Below are 6,744 nucleotides of genomic sequence, written 5' to 3' on the forward strand. Positions count from 1 at the left end.
ATACGATTACAGAGAGAATTGGACGGCACAAAGCCCTATTACCAATTAATCAAAACTATGACAAAATTCGAGAAAGAAACTAAACATTGGCTATGTACTAGAGTGCGTTGCTCAAAACTACGCATTTTAAGGTGTAGTAGTTCAACCTTCCAGATGACACTCATTGCTCTTGTTTTAAGCGCCTCCCCCACCCCCACCCTTGCTCCGAATCACCTTTTTCTTCCCTTGTATAAATGGCGTGCCATTCATTTACGCCTCAATCGAGTGTCTAGGACGACTAAGTTCCCATCTTTGGTCCTCGTACAGACCGCCTCTTTCCTCACCGATGCCGTTTGCCTTTGTGATCGATCAGATGTCCGAGGCAAATCTTAGAGCCGAAATGTTCATTTCAAACGCTCTAAAACAATTCTACCGGTCTGATTTTCATTTCTGATGTTTTGGGAGCGCCGTTAGCATCGTTACCATCTATTTTTCCCCAGTGAATCTTTCCTGTTCCGTTGTCTTCATAAATTCCGTTTAGATCTGAACCAATAGGAAGGTTATTGAACCACCAGCTCTCACTTTTTCAGTGCAGTGATGATGCTTTCGATCCCAGGTGCAAAACCTAGAGCCGTTATGAGCACTGAGAAAATCCTCGACAGTCGCTTCTGTTAAGGAAGTAAGATCCATTAATTAATACTTTGAACCTCAGCTGAGTTGCTGTCACGATAAAAGAATTAGAAAAATCTATTTTTTTAATCCCCTCGTGAATTGCATTGTGATATTGAACCTTGCCCTTGCATTACTGGTCGGATTTTCGGCCCCTTTCTCCAAAGCTCTAAGAAAATGCCACCGGTCTGATTTTTATTTCTAATGTTTTGGGAGCGCAGTTAGGATCGCTACGATCTTAGTACTCCCAGTGAACCCCTCCCACTTTGCTTTATCCATAAATTCCGTTTAGATTAGAAAAAAAAAATACAGTTGTTGAACCGCCAGCTTTCTCTTCCTTTTAGGACAGTTTGATGCATTCGATCCCAGGAGCTAAACTTTAGGCCATCAGTACTAAGAGAATCATAGACAGTCGCTCTTGCTGACGAAGTAACTGAATCCACTCATAAATTCTTTGACACTTCAGCTCAATATTGTGCCACGTAAAAGGAAAAAAAATTTAATATCCGAAAAATGAATTGGGGAAATAAATAAAAAACTTCGAATGAATGTGTTGCGATCATTGTCTTTTTCTTTTTCTCTAGAAAGTTGTATGCTTTTGCTACACTGCTTGATTTATGGTCATGCAACGAAGCTACTTGTCATAATTGTTTTCATTCACTTACTTGCTAACTTGCCAATGTTCAGCTGGTACTTTGCCGTTTCGTTTGCAATTCCAAACCACTCATATTCAGCGTAAACAGATTTTTTAGAATCAACCCCGAGATCTACTCGAAGCATACTGTTTCTCTTCTCTCGAGTCAGCAGATGGATCTTATCCAGTCCGAGCCAAAACTCACCAGCCAGGAAACTTCCAAATACATTTTTGAAGTCAGCCCAAGTGCGGTTGAAATCAACAGAACCATCTATTCTTCTCTGGAACACTGTTCGGCTCCCACCTTCTGTTGTCTCATCACAATATACATCAAAGGCGTCTGAGTGATCAGGTTTGATTGTATAAACACCACTGATTGTCTGGCTAGATTCGTGCAGCTCAGCACAATTCTTAACTGTTGAAGTAAGTTGCTCGTAAGTGAGCAGAATGAAATGTGAAATAAAGCTTAAGAGAGAAAAGAGAAAGACAAAAGAATGATAAAGGAAGATAAGGAAAGATAAAAATACAGTAAAATTGAGCAACTTTAGCGTGCTAGTACTGAAGGAGGATGTTTCGTAAGAAATCGGGGATGTTTTTACTTGAAAATATAATTCATTTGATTTTTATTTATGGCACTTTTAGGAGCTTTAGTTTAATTTAAAAAATTACAAGATCTTTTAACAAAGTACTCTCAAACACTTGTTGCAAAAAGCGAAAATTCGAGCAACTTCAAGCCTTCAAAACGCGTCTTGGTATGTGAGAAATCATGTCAAAATGCATGCTGGCACAAAGTTTGGTCCCTATACTAAAATAATATGAAATAAAAGATTTGGGTAATTCAGAAAAGTGCCGGAAAAATACAAGAGTTACGACGCAATATGGCCAAGGTCATGAATTTGCATGATACAAATCAGTTCTAGAAATCGTACTTGAGAGCTACGAAGTAAACAAGATAGTCAAAGATAGTTAAAACAATTATTTGATATGGAAATGATATGAAATTATACAATAAAAAATCCATAGACATTGCTGAAGAGGGCTGTAAATTGATGTGTAGATACGAAATTTTCTGTTAATTTGAATTGCACAAGACTTTGTTATTGTTGACTCGCTATTTCAACAGCACTACCTACACCTAACTATAGATAAGGGCCGCTGTATATTTCACCATTTTTGTTGACTAGGTGTTTATTATCGACATTATTCTTAGTTGAATAGCTACGTTTTCTGCAACTGCGATAATATTTCTTTTGAAATATCTTGCATATCTTGAAAAATGTGGTGCGAGTAAACAAAGTCACGCAACACCGCAAGCTTCTGTTGTGTAGTTTTTCACCCAAGATAACAGCCCAACTATTTTTTATGCTATTTATATCTTTTTCGGAAAAAGAGCCACATTTCTGTCACAAAAATTGATAAAAAGGACTTATGTCACGGTAACAATTAGACCGTGTTGCAGTCTGGGCGATAATTATCTATGATTTAATCACGGTCTTTTTCTTAAAGGTAAACACGTGCGAGGTTTTTCACAGAGCATAAAAAGAAAACGATGTCATTCTGTCTGCAGCTTTGCTTCTCTTCTTGGGGGCGGGGGCGGGGGGGGGGGTGGCTTGTGGTGCAAGTTCTGGGATTCGTGTAGTGACTAGTGTTAGACAGTCTCGGGGAACGCGAAACTGTTCCCCCAAGCAAAAGAAGATTAATGACATCACTTTACTGAACAACTTCAGATTTTATCCTGGTGGAATGAGGTTGTGGCAGACATTTGATAAAGGCCCCGGCAAATGCATCTCTTTGGAAGGAACAAATGGTAAACTTTACGTTAAATTCTCTTTCCATTTTCTAGCTATAATGTAGCATGATCTCTCTTTAGTTTTGAGACTGAAAAATTAGCGAGGGAAAGCTTGAAATCAAGATCACTTGAAAACATCAAACCTGGCGCCAGTTTTTATTATAAAAATTATTTCAAGTTTTTTTTATTTCGAACGCTATACTGGAAAAAGAAACTTTTACTTCATTTAGGCAGCAGTGCACAAGCTGCACTCAACGCTATTTTCGCTGTGGGAAACGCACCAAATCTCGCTCTGGTCAATTTTTAGGTGTGTTTGATTTTGTCGTTAATCATCTTTCATGTTATTATTTTCCACAGAACACCATTACCAAAATATTGCCTCGGCGAATTTAAAGAGATCGCCCCAAGGAGAAAGCTTAAAGAGCCTACTAAGTGAAGCCTACTGGCCGTGAAGCGAAAGGCGATGTTCAAGTGTTTCCACGTCCAAAAGAGGGCGGCACGCGTAGTTTCCAAAGGCATTATTGTCTGGAAAAGCATCTCGCGTTCGGAACATGCACAAAGACGGTTGAAAGGGAGACATTTCTTGATAAAGCGAAGGTTAAATATGCCGCAAGGCTCGGGGAAGGTTCAAGTTCCGTACCAACTATTCCTCTACCTCCTGAAACCTGTCCTCGTAGCACTGAAGACTTCGCTTTCAAACAAGTTAAGAAAGCTTACCGGTTTAACGAAAAGCAACGAGAATATCTGACTGTTAGATTTACCATCAAACAAGAAAGTGGCAAAAAGGTCGACGCGGAAATGGTTGCAACAGAAATGAGAAGAGCAAAGGGATCGAAAGGGAAGCTCTTGTTCACTGTCTCCGAGTTTTTGGCGACTCAACAAGTAGCTTCATTTTTTCCAGAATGGCACCAAAAGTGAAACAGCAGACAGCCCTCTGCGCACAAGCTGTAACTGAGGAAGATCTGGTTGCTATGGAAGAAGAGTTTAATTTGTCAAATATGCTAAGGAGTCTATTTTTGAGCAGTTAAATTAAAATGTAACCTGGGGTTGATCAGAGAAAAAAGACATCTTACATCGCTCTGCTCGAAGACCTTGTTAAATGCTGCTCATGCAGTGCAGTTTAACAGGCAAATGGCAAAAGGCTGCATCAAAAAAATTGAGTTTTATATGAACGTTGATATAAAATGGGGGCCATGGAGCATATTTTAGATCGGAGGAGCTATTTTAGTTCACGCGTAGTGTGAGCTCATTGACACCAACTTATCAATGAGGGTCCTGGGGCCTCCTTTTGTCTGTTTCTTAGTACGCCTTTCTTGGTTCAGAAAGACTGCTAGATAGGGTGTCCTGGGATATGCTTCCCCCGCAGTTTTTGAAATCTAGAGCTTCTGAAATTACCGGAACCGCGCTTCAGTCCTAGGGAAAAATTTGTCAACTTTTTTTTAATTACAAAAATTAAAATAAATAATAATGATAATAATAAATTGTTCTTGGTGGGGCTACAGCCCACTCAACCCCATAGCTCCGCGGTCCCCGTCTTAAAGGCGCAAACCGGAAATGAAAAAGTCCCCTTCGAACTGCACTTGGCAGTCAGCCTGAAGTCAAACAGGATCAGGCCGGCGAGATGTTGTTCGATAAAGACTCATTAAAGAGTTTATACAAATAATTTAAAACGAGATATATAGGACTGGATGCTTTAGAATGGAGTTTTGACGAAATAAAGGATCGTATTCGCTTTACTCGGCAACTTCACCTTTGATCCAACGTCACAATTATCACGCAATTGAAACATTTTGCTTTTCCTCAAGACAGTATCGAGATAAAAAACAAAAACCTCATTGGCTTGAAAAAGAATTAAAAGCTATTAAATACTGGTCATTATTCTTGTACATTTTATGTTGAAGCCGTCAAAAGAGCCCTTCCTACACCAGAACCGTTAGGCGGTACGATTTCTACAACTGATTTGCATCATGCAAATTCGTGACCTCTGGCCACAGTGTGTCGCAAAGCTTTATGTTTTTCCGGTACGTTTCTGAATTACCCAAATTTTTTATTACATATTCTTTTAGTATAAGGACCAAACTTTGTGCCAGCATGTAGTTTGACATGATGCCACACATACCAAGACACGTTTTGAAGGTTTAAAGCTGGTCGATTTTTCGCTTTTTGCAACAAGCATTTGACAGCACTTAGTTAAAAAATAATGTAAATTTTAAAATCAACCAAAGCTCCTTAAAATGCCACATATAGAGGTCACATTAATTATACTTTGAAGTGAAAACACTCCCGATTTCTTACGAAACAACCCCCTTTAGTACTAGCACGCTAAAGTTGCTCAATTTTACTGTATTTTTTGCATAATCAATTAGGTAAAAACCCCAATTTTCGTTTTTCCCCATTTCCTCGGACACATTTTATTTTTCAATTTTTGAAATATTTTTTTTGAATATATCACCCTAAAGGAGTTTTCCAGGCAAATTTGCAGAATTTTCGATTTTTTTAGCCTGGCCAGCAATTCTCGATATTTACAGTCACGGCCTCTTAAGCTACCAAAGGTTGTAATATGTAACAGTGACTGAAGAAACACCTGTATTTATAGTCACGAGATCCCCCATTTGCTTTACATTGATTAGGTATTTAGGCCATTGCTGCAAAAGCTATTTTTGTGCACAAAGGCTTGTTACGCGACGCTTAAACATCAAAACTCAATGAAGGATTGTTCAGAAGTATCTGGACCGACAACACACCTTACCGTGGGCGATGTGTTTAAGCCGGAGTCCCCGTGGTGGGATGGAATTTGTCATTCAAAATCAGGGGCTTTACCGACAAGAAGAAGAAAATATCTTACGAGCAAAATTGATCTCAGTTTGATACTAACAATCTGTTCTTAGCGTTTGAAACTCTGACCATAGCCAAGAAACTATGTATTGTCGGCCATTGTCGGAAGAATATTTCGTATTAAAGGAGTGCAAGGGAGAGTGGACAAATTTACCAGCATTTCCTGCTCAGTAAAGTGTTTTTTCCGACATTATCGACATGATCTAATTTGCTATCATTGAGTTCTCGATTATCACTTCCCATGCTAGATAATTTGAAATAGATTCATCGATTATAATCTGAGTCATGGGGATAAGTTCTCTCAGTTTATAATCTCTTGTCCTTATTTGGAGCGGTTTGACAGAGATGATTCAGCCGCCGCCACGAGTTTTGCAACGCTGGCCTTTCCAGAGTTATGCTAAACGGGGGTGTTAAATCTCATTAATATTTAGATACTTACCTAATTGCTAAAAGATACCCTTATCATTTATAGTTATTTTGCTACCACTTTTGAAGAGTTGAGACCTCTCCTCCGGAAGTTTACATAACAAGAGCCGAAAATGTTATTTCTTCCTAAAAAATACACACACACACAAATATAGTGTTGCCCCCTTAGTGTCTCACTTTATCGCCGAAGCGAAATATTGATTTAACTTAAGAAAATCACCAAGATCGTTGTTCAAATCCAGTGGTGAATTGCTTCATTTTTCGTTCCACGATAATACTCCCGACAATTAAAGTTAAACATGTAATTCATATATCTTATTACACGTTTTGTTGTGTAGTATCGCTGAGTATTATTACGAGTTGTGCCGTATTTTGATTGGCCCGTAGGGCGAGTCAAAATACTAAAAACGAG

General features: G+C 38.8%; 1 pseudogene; it reads right to left on the reverse strand.

Moving 5' to 3' along the window:
* Positions 1-397: 397 nt before the first annotated feature.
* LOC111341956 (ryncolin-4-like) lies at positions 398-6,149 on the reverse strand (annotated as a pseudogene).
* Positions 6,150-6,744: the final 595 nt, after the last annotated feature.

The sequence above is a fragment of the Stylophora pistillata genome, chromosome 1 (assembly GCF_964205215.1).
Source record: "Stylophora pistillata chromosome 1, jaStyPist1.2, whole genome shotgun sequence".
Taxonomy (NCBI): domain Eukaryota; kingdom Metazoa; phylum Cnidaria; class Anthozoa; order Scleractinia; family Pocilloporidae; genus Stylophora; species Stylophora pistillata.